The sequence below is a fragment of the Accipiter gentilis genome, chromosome 16 (genome assembly GCF_929443795.1).
Source record: "Accipiter gentilis chromosome 16, bAccGen1.1, whole genome shotgun sequence".
In the NCBI taxonomy this organism is placed as follows: Eukaryota; Metazoa; Chordata; class Aves; order Accipitriformes; family Accipitridae; genus Astur; species Astur gentilis.
This window is the reverse complement of record NC_064895.1, coordinates 2979982-2993108: the sequence shown is the minus strand read 5'-3', so window position 1 is coordinate 2993108 and position 13127 is coordinate 2979982.

The window sequence follows — 13127 nt, the reverse complement described above, 5'->3', positions numbered from 1 at the left end:
GGATACGGCTGGCTTTCTGGACCGCGAGCGCACATTGTCAGGTCCCGTTGGGCTTCTCATCAACCAACTCACCCAAGTCCTTCTCCGCAGGGCTGCTCTCAATCCACTCATCACCCAGCCTGTATATGTGCTTGGGATTGCCCCGAGCCACGTGCAGGACCTTGCGCTTGGCCTCGTGAGCGCCATGAGGTTCACACGGGCCCACCTCTCGAGCCTGTCAAGGTCGCTCTGGACGGCATCCCTTCCCTCCAGCGTGTCGACCGCACCAGACAGCTTGGCGTTGTCGGCAAACTTGCTGAGGGTGCGCTCGATCCCACTGACGGAGTCGGGAACGCGGCAGGCAGGCAGTGACCCCCCTGCTTTGGCTGTGGCCCCTCGAGCAGCTGTGTGCAGCGGCATCGCATTTAGGAGGTGGCCCCTTTTTTAGGGCCGAAATCCTCATTTTAGGGTCCAAACCTGTCCTTTATGACGCATAGCCTTTTTTTAGGGCCCACGGTTTCAAGTTGAGGGTCTAAACCCTAAAGGCGGAGCTTGTCGCCTGGCAACTCCCGCCTAGTAGTCTGTGGGGAGTCAGGGGACCCAGGACAGCCAATGGCATTTGAGGAAGTGGGGGCAAGCCACGTGATTGATATGTAGCCAACCAATCAAGCTTTGAGGCCTGCAGGAAAGAGGGCGAGAGTCGAAAAAGCTGGGCAACGTGTGGGGGCGGGCCGTGCTGGCTCCACCAATCACGCCTGGTGGGAGAGCAGCACACGGAAGATTGATAAGCTGCCTGACCCATCATTTGATGGGAGGCGCAAGGCGGGAAATGCCAGGCAGCCAGTCAGATGAAACATCACGTCAGGGAAGGGCGGGCACTGTTGGTGGCGGGAGGGTGACCACCCCAGGCAGCCAATCAGAGGCAGCGTCACCTCAGGGATGGGACGTGCCAGCCCCAAACCAGGGCAGAGTGACAGCCTAGGTGACCAATCAGAGGCAGCATCACCTCCGGAGAGGAGACCGACAGCCCCCCAAACCTATGCCAGTGAAGACCGAGGTGAGGAGAAGGCGGGCTCTGCTGGCGGCCAGGCCGAGCCTCAACATGGCGCACATGGGGCCTGCCCCGAGGCCCAGCAGCCCTGGGCCCAGACCGGCGGCCCCTCTTCCCCCCCTCCATCCCCCACCCACCCCCCTGCTCCAGAACCGCAGTAGCCACGGGCCACCGGGCTTCTCGCCGCTATCGCTGCCGGCACCCGCCAGGCGGTGACGAGGACGTGACGGTGAGGCTGCCAGGGTGACGGTTAGGCTGCCGGTGTGACGGTGGAGCGCGCGAGGGTGGGTGGGGGGTGATGCTTGCCGTGGGGCTGCCCGCCACCACCTCACCCACATCCCCTCCCGCAGCCCAGGCAACCCCACTGCCGCCATCCAGCGTCTCCCCCCTGGGATGGTGAGTTGAGCGGGGGGATGGTGGGGCTGGGGTCTCCCCCTCAAAGCAGGGGGGGTCCCCAGGGTTGATGCTCTCCCCCCCTCCCCACAGCCACTGCACATCATCTCCTTCCTGACGCTGCCGGACCTGCTGAGACTGGACCAGACCTGCCACTACCTCCACGAGGCGTGCGACAGCGAGGCCGCCTGGCGCCACCTCTGCACCCCTCTCCCCCCTGCCGCCAAGAGTGCCCGGCCCTGCAAATATTACAGCTAAATGTTGATCTTGGTTGCGTATCAAGCGAGGCCAGTCAGAGAAAGCTGATCTTTATTACGAATGCCAGTCCCAGGGTTGGCCAGTGCCTATGAAAACCTGTCGAGCAATCCTTGCAGCTTGTCCACAATGCTAAATAAGGCTTTGCTGGGAGGGGTGGTCAAAAAGGCAGCAACCCCTTCACTGGCTGCTCGGAGGGTCTTTCCCAGCACGCATGCCAGGTTGGCGTAGGCTTCCAGCACGCATGTCAGGTTGGCGTAGGCTTCCTCAGGCAGCAGGCGGTGGAAGACCTCGGGGTCATACCATGATGCATAAAGCATGACGGCAGCCACTGCAAAGACGATGGCCAGCTCCAGGCTGACAAAGAACAGGAGGAGTGTCCTGTGGGGCAGAAGAAGTATGGGAGACAGGGCAGGGTGGATGCATCCCAGCCCCAAGAGGGATGGAGGGGCCCCACCGGCTGGAGCAGGCGTCCAGCCCATCACCTGGTGGGGACACTCACTGCAGCCAGTAACTGAAACCGCGTCTCCTCGCCCGCACGTCCCTCTCCTGCAGGTCAACACAGAGCAAGGACACTTGGTCAAGCACTGCCGCACGGCCGGGACAGCTGGAGTTGCACGGAGTTGCCTTGCACGGGAGCGTAGCCCACGCGTGGCTGGCACCCCCGTGGACCCCTTTCCTCAGGGAGACCCACAGGCTCTTCCCCCTTACCAGCCGTGCTTCCATCACCTCCGGCAGCACAGTCTCCGGCATCTCTGCCTCCTTCTTCCTCTGGTACTGGCTGCAGGCAACAGGGCTTGGTTGGACACATTACGGACCTCCGTGGCCACGCCGGGGGTCCCCTTCCACACACACACCCCCCCACCCCAGGCAGGGATGGGGCTCCCCTGGCACCAGCATTGGCAGCCCCATGGCGCCGGGTGCTGCAGGGACACCCGTGTGGGGCGAGGGACCCCGCTTACCAGCCCTCTTCCTCCTCCAGTGTCTCTTCCAGATTTCTTATTTCCTGATGCAGCGCCTGGGAGAGGGAAGGCTCTGAGTCCCCGAGCCTGCTGTGGCCCCAGGGACCGTGGGCACCCACCCGTTTTCCCCCGGCCCCTTCGGCACTACCTCATTCTCCTGCTTGTCCTCCTTGAGCCAGGATGCTATCAGGGCACGGAACTTTTCCTCCTGCAAAACCACGGGTGTGTCGTGCAGGCAGCTGGGCTGCCACCTTGGCACCCTCGCCCCTCTCCAGCCCCAGGGCTGTGCCCACTCACTCCCCCACTGCCCTAGGGCACTACTGGGAAACTGGGTGACTCGCAAGGCCAGGCGTGGGGAAGCGATGGACACCCCCACCCCCCCCACAGCCTGCAAAAATTGTCCTCCCTAGTCACGCCGCTGGGCAACCGGCACTCGGTGACCCTCTCTGAGCAGGGGGGTTGGAGACGACAAGATGACCTCCAGGGGTCCCTTCCAACCTCTCAGCCCCAGCTGACGCAGCTCTGGGTCAGGGGCAGAGGAGAGGACACCAACCTTAGTGCTGAGCTGCTGTACGGCATCGTGTGGCTCCTGATGGTTCTCCTTGCTGCTTGCTGTCAGCGCGGAGCTCTGCTCAGCATCTCTGCCGGCTCCTCGACTGGTCGCCACAGCCTTTGCTGCCTGCGGGAATGGGGAACCGTCAGATGCCCTCTCACAGACATACACCCCCTCGCACACGGCGCTGCCCCTGCTTCCCATCTCTCAGCGCCCATCGGCCACTTGCACACCCGCACCCGGCCAGCGGTCCTGCGTGCCCCCTCGCCCCATGCCCGGCTCAGCCTGTGCTTGCTGGCAGCCCAGGACTTGGCAGGAGATGGGGCTGGAGGCACCAGGGACCTGCACTGCTGTGCCTCCCTCTGCCTTTTCCCAAAAGTGGTCTGCCTGGGAGAGAAGAGGGAACGGGAACACCTGCAGGAGGGGCAGGGGCCCAATCCCTCCATCGCGGATGCCACATCCCAAAGTCAATGAGCCTGCCCGTGGATGCTGGGGTGCGGGGACCCAGCACTGGCACCCCCTCCCTGACCCTGCCAGGATGGGCATCCTTCTTCCCTGTACCTTCTGTGCTTCTTCCAGGCTTGCGACTGCCTCGCTCTTTGCTATTTGAAAGCGCTTCTGCGAGAGAGGAGGAGGAGAAGCCATCAGGGCACTGGACATTCCCACAAGCGCCCTCCCCTCCGCATTATCCCTTCCCGGCTCCCCTCGGGCACTGCCTTTGCCCCTGCGTCCTCTCTCCTTCCCAGCCTTGCAGGCGGACAGAGGGACCCCCCCAGGCCCAGCTCTGGATGCGGTCCACATCTGGACATGGTCCTGAGCAACTGGCCCTAGGGGACCCCGCTTAAGCAGGGGCATTGGACAAGATCAGATCATCTCCAGCAGCCCCTTCCAACCTCAACCAGACCGTGGTTCTGTGAACTCACCTTCATCTGGGCCACCTGCCCCTCCAGTTGCTGGAGCTCCTGGCTGTTCTCTTCGAAGCAGCGTGCCACGAGACAGTTCTGGGAAAAGGAGCCGCACGCAGGCACTGAGCCCCTGACACAGCCCCAGCCGCCGCAGCTGGGGGACGTGGGTACAGGAGGGGATACTGACCTCCAAGGTGAGCCGCTCCAAGGTTTGCTGCACCTCCTGCTGCTTCTGCCCCTGCATGGTGAAAGGAGGGGTCAGTGGCTCCGGTCTCACAGCCCCAGTCCCCGGGGACAAGGGGACCGCTCCCCACCTACCAGACACTGCAGCAGCGCCCTGTGGCTTTGGGATGCTGCGGAAGAGCGGGCCAGGCACGCCCGGACGATGCGGAGGTCTTCTTTCACCGCTTTTGCCTGGGTGCTTACACCTGCGAGTTGGGAGCGAGCGGGGTGTGAGGGGCACAGATGCTCGCAGGGATGGTCCCCAAGCTCAGGGCATCTGTACTCATGCACGCCTGCCTCTACTCGGCATATGAGCAAGGCTGGGGGTGCCGCACACGGACCCCCTTGCCCGGCAGCCGGCTCTGGGGACTGTGGGGATGCTCTGCCCTCACCTTCCTCTTCACCGCCAGACACAATCCACTGCATGCTGGACAAAGGACAGGTTGTTTGAAGAGCCTCCTCTAAACTCCTGCCCAACAGCTCCGAGGTTCTCCCCGGAATGTTCCCCCGTCTCCAGGAGCAGCCCCTTTTATACCCGCCGGGGCACCCGTGTCACAGGCCCAAGGTGACATCACAGAGACACAGTCATCGCTGTCCACTGTGACATGGCCGACAACTCCCTGGGCTGGCACCAAGAGCTGACCTGGGGCTCGGCCGCAGCCACTGGGGAAACAGGGCATCACTCTTAGCCCACCGGCGGGAGCGACCGCGGGCACCGCTTCCCAGCGTCTCCGTGGGGGGGGGTTGCCGGTTCCTTCACCACCCGGCTGCCACCGTTGCCCACCCCGGGACCAAGCAGGAGCCAGGCTGCACACACAGTCCCAGCAGACACTCGCACGGACACGCGTGAACGACGGGTGTGCACGGATGGCCACGCCGCATGGGGTCCAGCATCCAGCCCCCACCGGGATCCAGCATCCAGCCCCAGGGGGGAACAACAGTCTGGGAAGGGGGAAAAATAAGGACCAGCTCTCTGTCAGACTCAACAAGGGTATAAAGGGCGTCCCGCCGGAGGACACCCTGAGTCAGTCCTCCTCAGAGCAGCGGGTCTGCAGTCCGGGACTCTCTCCTTGGGTCAGGATGCTAAAGGAGGTTCTAGCCTTGTGGCTGAAGAAAGGCTGTTTAGAAAGCAGTCCTCTGCACAGGAGCGCCCAGAAGAACCAGCTCTCATCTATAACCCACACACACACAGTAGAGGCAGCCTTAGAGCTGCCATTCTCCTTCACCCCACCACACACAGCTTTGGAAAAGGGCTGCTTCCTTTTGCTCATGTGCAAGAAAGTACTTCTCTCATTTCACTAACTCTGGCCAACTTCCTTTCCATACACAGTCTTGCATCTGATTACTAGTCCAATTAGGCGTTTGCACGGATTGCCACTTACACCGCAAATTTCTGTCTGTAATCACCTGGTAAGAGCAAAGACATAAAGAAGCAAGTAACGAGCATGCAAGATAACCCCGCTCATATCGCACTTTTCTGCAAACCATCTTGTCTTTCAGAGAAGTCCGTCTGTACTCACAGGAGTCACTCTGTGTGATGGCCATCGCTCCCCTCTGTAAGACAGGAGAAAGCTCTGGTTGACAAAAGAGTGTCAAGCACTCTTGTTACTGAAGCAACGGTTAAAGTATTTTATTTGATAACTAATTTAATTTAAACCACTGTGTGTAGTCCTGTACTTTTTTAATAAATGGGGAATCTTACTGGGGCTAGTTCTTTCTAAAAGTAAGTACTTCACTACTTGAAGACTTCCTGAAGCAAGCAAACAATTGCAGTTATCTGTTATCAAATGTAACATCGTTTACTGTCAGAAGTAATGGCGGCAGTCACCTAACCAATTTCAAATGAGAAATGCCAAGAGGCCCATGCTTAGCTGCTGTCCGGTATCTAGAGTGCAAAACATAAGCCACGCTACAAACAGAAAATCACGTTAAGATCAACATTTAGCTGTAATATTTGCAGGGCCGGGCGCTCTTGGCGACAGGGGGGAGAGGGGTGCAGAGGTGGCGGCAGGGGGGAGAGGGGTGCAGAGGTGGCGCCAGGCGGCCTCGCTGTCGCACGCCTCGTGGAGGTAGTGGCAGGTCTGGTCCAGTCTCAGCAGGTCCGGCAGCGTCAGGAAGGAGATGATGTGCAGTGGCTGTGGGGAGGGGGGGAGAGCATCAACCCTGGGGACCCCCCCTGCTTTGAGGGGGAGACCCCAGCCCCACCATCCCCCCGCTCAACTCACCATCCCAGGGGGGGAGACGCTGGATGGCGGCAGTGGGGTTGCCTGGGCTGCGGGAGGGGATGTGGGTGAGGTGGTGGCGGGCAGCCCCACGGCAAGCATCACCCCCCACCCACCCTCGCGCGCTCCACCGTCACACCGGCAGCCTAACCGTCACCCTGGCAGCCTCACCGTCACGTCCTCGTCACCGCCTGGCGGGTGCCGGCAGCGATAGCGGCGAGAAGCCCGGTGGCCCGTGGCTACTGCGGTTCTGGAGCATGGGGGTGGGTGGGGGATGGAGGGGGGGAAGAGGGGCCGCCGGTCTGGGCCCAGGGCTGCTGGGCCTCGGGGCAGGCCCCATGTGCGCCATGTTGAGGCTCGGCCTGGCCGCCAGCAGAGCCCGCCTTCTCCTCACCTCGGTCTTCACTGGCATAGGTTTGGGGGGCTGTCGGTCTCCTCTCCGGAGGTGATGCTGCCTCTGATTGGTCACCTAGGCTGTCACTCTGCCCTGGTTTGGGGCTGGCACGTCCCATCCCTGAGGTGACGCTGCCTCTGATTGGCTGCCTGGGGTGGTCACCCTCCCGCCACCAACAGTGCCCGCCCTTCCCTGACGTGATGTTTCATCTGACTGGCTGCCTGGCATTTCCCGCCTTGCGCCTCCCATCAAATGATGGGTCAGGCAGCTTATCAATCTTCCGTGTGCTGCTCTCCCACCAGGCGTGATTGGTGGAGCCAGCACGGCCCGCCCCCACACGTTGCCCAGCTTTTTCGACTCTCGCCCTCTTTCCTGCAGGCCTCAAAGCTTGATTGGTTGGCTACATATCAATCACGTGGCTTGCCCCCACTTCCTCAAATGCCATTGGCTGTCCTGGGTCCCCTGACTCCCCACAGACTACTAGGCGGGAGTTGCCAGGCGACAAGCTCCGCCTTTAGGGTTTAGACCCTCAACTTGAAACCGTGGGCCCTAAAAAAAGGCTATGCGTCATAAAGGACAGGTTTGGACCCTAAAATGAGGATTTCGGCCCTAAAAAAGGGGCCACCTCCTAAATGCGATGCCGCTGCACACAGCTGCTCGAGGGGCCACAGCCAAAGCAGGGGGGTCACTGCCTGCCTGCCGCGTTCCCGACTCCGTCAGTGGGATCGAGCGCACCCTCAGCAAGTTTGCCGACAACGCCAAGCTGTCTGGTGCGGTCGACACGCTGGAGGGAAGGGATGCCGTCCAGAGCGACCTTGACAGGCTCGAGAGGTGGGCCCGTGTGAACCTCATGGCGCTCACGAGGCCAAGCGCAAGGTCCTGCACGTGGCTCGGGGCAATCCCAAGCACATATACAGGCTGGGTGATGAGTGGATTGAGAGCAGCCCTGCGGAGAAGGACTTGGGTGAGTTGGTTGATGAGAAGCCCAACGGGACCTGACAATGTGCGCTCGCGGTCCAGAAAGCCAGCCGTATCCCGGGCTGCATCCGAAGCAGCGTGACCAGCAGGTTGAGGGAGGTGATTCTCCCCCCGTACTCCGCTCTGGCGAGACCCCACCTGCAGTACTGCATCCGGCTCTGGGCCCCGCCCTGCCCCATAAGAAGGACATGGACTTGTTGGAGCGAGTCCAGAGGAGGGCCACAAAGATGATCAGGGAGCTGGAGCACCTCTCCTGTGAGGACAGGCTGAGAGAGTTGGGGTTGTTCAGCCTGGAGAAGAGAAGGCTCCGGGGAGACCTTACTGCAGCCTTTCAATTTATAAAGGGGGCTTATAAGAAAGAGAGAAAGACTTTTTACCAGGGCCTGTAGTGACAGGACAACAGGCAACAGTTTTAAACGGAAGGAGGGTAGGTTTAGACTGGACAAAGGAAGAATTTTTTTACAATGGGGGTGGTGAGGCACTGGACCAGGTCGCCCAGAGAGGCCGTGGCTGCCCCATCCCTGGCAACTCCGCCCCGCGGACTGGCTGACTGGCTGCCTGACTGGCTGCCTGACTGACTGACCGACTGACTGACGGACTGACTGGCGTCCTTGGCTGGCGGGACCCATCGGCTGAGCGGCTGGCGCCCTCGGGGGACTGGCCCAGCGTTGCAGCAAGGACAGGTGAAATGTCTGCTTTCTTTCTTGTCTCAGTTTTCTCTTTCCCTGATCCCCATACCTCATCCCCTTAGCCATGAACCGTTGCCCAAGTCTGGGACTAGGAGTGGATCTAGCTGCCCCTCGGCTCCTCTGTGAGAAGGAGTCTGGAAAGCAAGGGGGTCCACTCTGAACCTCGTGACTCAACGGCAGGGCTCTCCTCACTATCTCCCTGAGCCGATCCCTAAATCGGACAGGCAAAATCTCCCCTTCCTTGTCTTTTGGTGTCTTTTTTTCTTTTACCTGATCCCCATACCTCATCCCCTTAGCCATGAACCGTTGCCCAAGTCTGGGACTAGGAGTGGATCTAGCCGCCCCTAGGCTCCTCTGTGAGAAGGAGTCTGGAAAGCAAGGGGGTCCACTCTGAACCTCGAGACTCAACGGCAGGGCTCTCCTCACTGTCTTGCGGAGGTGATCCCCAAATCGGCAAGGCTGGTATGTTGAATGACACGGTTAGCACATTTTATTTATGTAGTCTACTGACGTAGTTTCATGCCACTTCTTTCTGTGACCATGCCAGTTCTCAGGAGGATACCAGTTCTGGTAAGTGGGAATTCCTGTCGACCAAAAGTTGAATTTTGTGACTTACAGGAACCCTGGGGTCGTTTTGCCGTAATGCTGACCTGGGAATCTGCAAACTTGAGTTGTCATCTTGAGCAATTGTGAGACGGCAGCGGTTAGAGTTGTAGAGAATGGGGTCTTGTTCGGTTTTGCTGTGGTCTTTAGGCAGAAGTTGTTTTGCAGGGATTGTGTTTAGTTACTAATGGAGTAGAAGGGGTGTTGCCTGGTTATCAAAGTGTTTAGCAGTACATTTCCTGTAAAATCTATGCCCGATTCAGGGGTGAAAATCCTAACTGAGAGGCTTGCCATCTCGTGTAAAAAAATTCTCTGTGTTCCACCCATTTATAGTTTCTTCCATTGGTTTGCTAATTTTGCATCTGTGGGGGACATGGGGCCGGCACAGCCCCACCACATGTGGGCTGGCATGGCACTGTGTACTGCACGTGGAGCAGGGGCATGCCGGGCCCCCGGCCCCCAATTCTGAGGGGGCCAAAAACATCCCTTGCAAGATCCAGGGCAGCAAGATGGACTGAAATGGGTTGTCTCCACCCAAAGTTGCCCTCGTCAGGCCTAGGTCACCCCAAAATGGTGCCCGAGAATAGAGAGGTGTCACACCGGTGAGTCCCTGTGGTTTTCCTTCCTTGTGGCCTTGCTGCAGGCAGGAGGCAAGGGTTACCAGGGTTTTAGTTGCTGTCATCTCCCGTCCTGGGAACCCCTTGTGCAGGTTCATGGTGTTTCTTGGCTCTCGCGCACTGAACTGACCTGAGTTTTCCCACCGCTCTTCCCCTCCCTGCTCCCCACCTTGCCTGGACACTAGTTTGCACAAGTAAGCCTGCTCACTGCTTCTAATTTGGCATGCTGTTTGGGATTGATTTTTGCATGCAGTAGATGTGCACGGGGTCCCGTAGCCGCTGCCTGTTGCTGCGTTGCCTGGTCATGGCTGTGGGTCACCCTGCCGTGGGGCAGAGGGTAGGCAGCTGGCAGTGGCTGGGGGTCCCAGGGTGCGACGTGCTGCTGCTGCTGCTGCCCCCCCTGCTCTCCCTTGCCCTCTTTGCATCTGCTCTGCCTGACTGCACGTGCTGCCCTCCTTGTCCTTCGGGACCCCCAGGGACCCCCTGGCCCCCCACGATGGGTCTCAGCCACAACACGCTCCTGCCCCGGCAGCCTTGTGCCCCCTCCCCAGTGATGCTGCCTGCACAGAGGGGTGCTCCCCAGGGCCAGTGGCTGCCATCCCGCTGCAGCCCGTCCTGCCAGGCTTCACAGTACACTGGGGGCCTGGGCAGGACATGGGCAGGCGAGTGGGGCTGCGCTGAGCTCCCTTCCTTGCTGCCAGCACAGCATGGGCCTGGCTGCTAAGCAGGGGTCAGCTCGTGCCCCTCCAGGGACCAGCATCGGGGTTTTGCCCCCTGGACTGCAGCCAATGCCTCCCTCCTACCCTGGGAGACCAGGCACCCTCCAGGCGTTGGGCTGCTCCGTGGGGGCCCATCCTGCCCTGGGCTCTGCCCACATCCCCCCCCAGGGGAAAAGAAGAGCTGGAGCTGGAGGGAGGTTATCAGAACGGGGACTCAGCTGCGTTGTCCCCGGACTTTGGCTGCCCCCTGCTCCCACACTTTCTCTGGGTACCTTGAGCACCTCTCATGGTGGCCGCGACCAGTGTGTCCCTGGCTGTCCCCAGCCCTGGCTGCCCTGGGGCACCCAGCCAAGGGGTCCAGCCCACCGCTGCCCCTGCTCTTGCAGCCACAAGCGAGGGGTGCCTGCACCCTCTGCTTGACTCCAGTAGCTGGCGCATAGTCCTTTCAGTTCACATACACACAGGAGAAGGAGAGAGAGTACACAGAGAGATAGTTAAGAAAAGATTTAATAACGATTGATCAGGCAATGGCTGGTCTCCAGCTGCCTGGCTGTTTCTTGCAGCTGCTTGGCAAGGAGACGCAGCTTAGCACTCTTCTGCTTGATCCTCTCCTGCTTCTCCTGCACTTGAGGAGAGCTTGCCTTCCTCAGAAGACAGTTCTCCTCTTGAAGGACACGGCATTGCCTCTTGAGGTCCTTCAGGGCACGCTGGAGGTGGGCGTTCTGCTCCTGCAGCCTGCTGTGACTGCTACCAGGCAGCCAGTCCTCCTGCTGCCCTACAGTCTGAACACCTACCTCTGCCACAGACGGCCCGCTGCGGGTCGTTCCTTGCGGCGGGGAGTCCGAGCAGTGCGGCGTCGAGTCTTGCCCCACAGCCTCAAGCAAAGACTCCATGCTGTTCCCTTCCTCCTGGAGGCGAGTGTCTTTTAAGCTCTGGTGGGTTTCCCGCTGCCCTTCTCCATCACGGGAGGAAGACGCCATGAGGCTCTCCAAAGAGCAGGACCCAATGGCCCCGGTGCCCAGGAGGGTCTGCAGGCGGTGCCAGGCCGAGGCCTTGGCCCTGGCCTCATTGCCGGAAGCAGGCTGCTCGCCATCGAACCTCTCCAAGATGTACTTTAGGAAGAGACTTCTCTGCAGCAGCAGTTTGTCTTGGAGGCGGAGGATGTGAGCAGCCTCCTTGCTATTGGTCTCCCAGCGCAGCTTGCTGAGGACATCCTGGAGCTTAATGGGGGCCTCGCCGCTCGTCGAGGCGCCTCTCACCAACTCCTTGGCCAGCTGCTGCTGCAGGTCCCGTGCCTGACGGATGGCGTCGTCGCGCTGCTGCTGCAGCACCTCCTGCACCTTGTGCAGCTCAGCCTCCTTCGAGCGCAGCAGCTGGCGGATCTCCACCTCCCGCTGCCGCTGGTTCAGCTCCCGCAGCCGCTGGAGCTCCCGTGCCTGCTGCTGCTCCAATCTGGAGTGTAGCCGTTTGGCCAGGAGCTGCCGATCCCGCTCTGCGGCCTCCTTCATCTTGCGAGTTTCGGCGGCAAAGTGGCGGCACAGCTCTTGGGAGCGGAGTCGCTCAGCCTCCAGCTCAGCCTGCAGCCTCTCCAGCTGCCGCTTGTGCTCATCCTTCTGCGCTGGGCCCCGGCAGGGCGAGGGGCGGCTGCGCGCCCCGGTCCCCGGTCCCGCGCTGTCCCGGCTCATGGCTGCAGGGATGGCAACCAAACGCTGCCACCAACAGCCACCAACGTCGTGCGTCGCTCCCTCTCAGCAGCCGCTGCCTCCCTTGACCGTGCAGGAGCAGAGACAGCGTTTGCAATCAGCCAGGGGTGGGCGAGTGTGGCCTTATATAGGTGTCCGGGCCCCCAGCTCACAAAGGAGGGGTGGGGCTGTGTGGCCTTGTAAGGTATGTCCTGGCCCCGCCCCCGCCGCCAGCACACAAAGGAGGGGCGGGGCTGTGTGGGGTGGGGCCGTGTGGCCTTATGAGGTGTGGCCCGCCCACCCCCAGCACACAAAATTTGTGTCACCTAACGCCATCTCCTGTGAATGCGCAGTTGCGTTCATCGTCTGGTTGAGTCCTTTTGACTAGTCTGGCTTGGAACGTCACCAGACGTTTTGGTTCTTTTGGTTACACATGACCCCTCCTCTCATTTTGAGGGTCCAAAGCCCTCTTTTACAGCTGGAAGCCTCCATTGGAGTGCCCAAAGTCCTATATTCACGACCAAAGCTTCCTTTCTGGGGGTCACAGAGGAACCAAGAGGTTCCCCTCCTTTTCAGGGTCCAAAGCTTCCTTTTTAGTGATATAGAGAACGAACTGCTAATTGCTTAATGGTTGTCTCTCTGTAACTTTACATACCAAAGACTAGTGTTTGTCAAAGATTAAGCCTGTCAGAGACTGGTACTTGGGAGCGATGAGCAAGAAGGAACCATGAGCGATCACAAAACTTAATTAAATGTTTGATGAATTTACAATCTTGTTGAAGGCACAAGTAGAGGCCTTGCTTGAATACATAGGGCCAGAAAAGATAAGAACTCCTGCCTTTGTTCTCGTCCTTGTAGATAATTTAGCTTAAACTAACCATATGGTCTACACCACTAATGAAA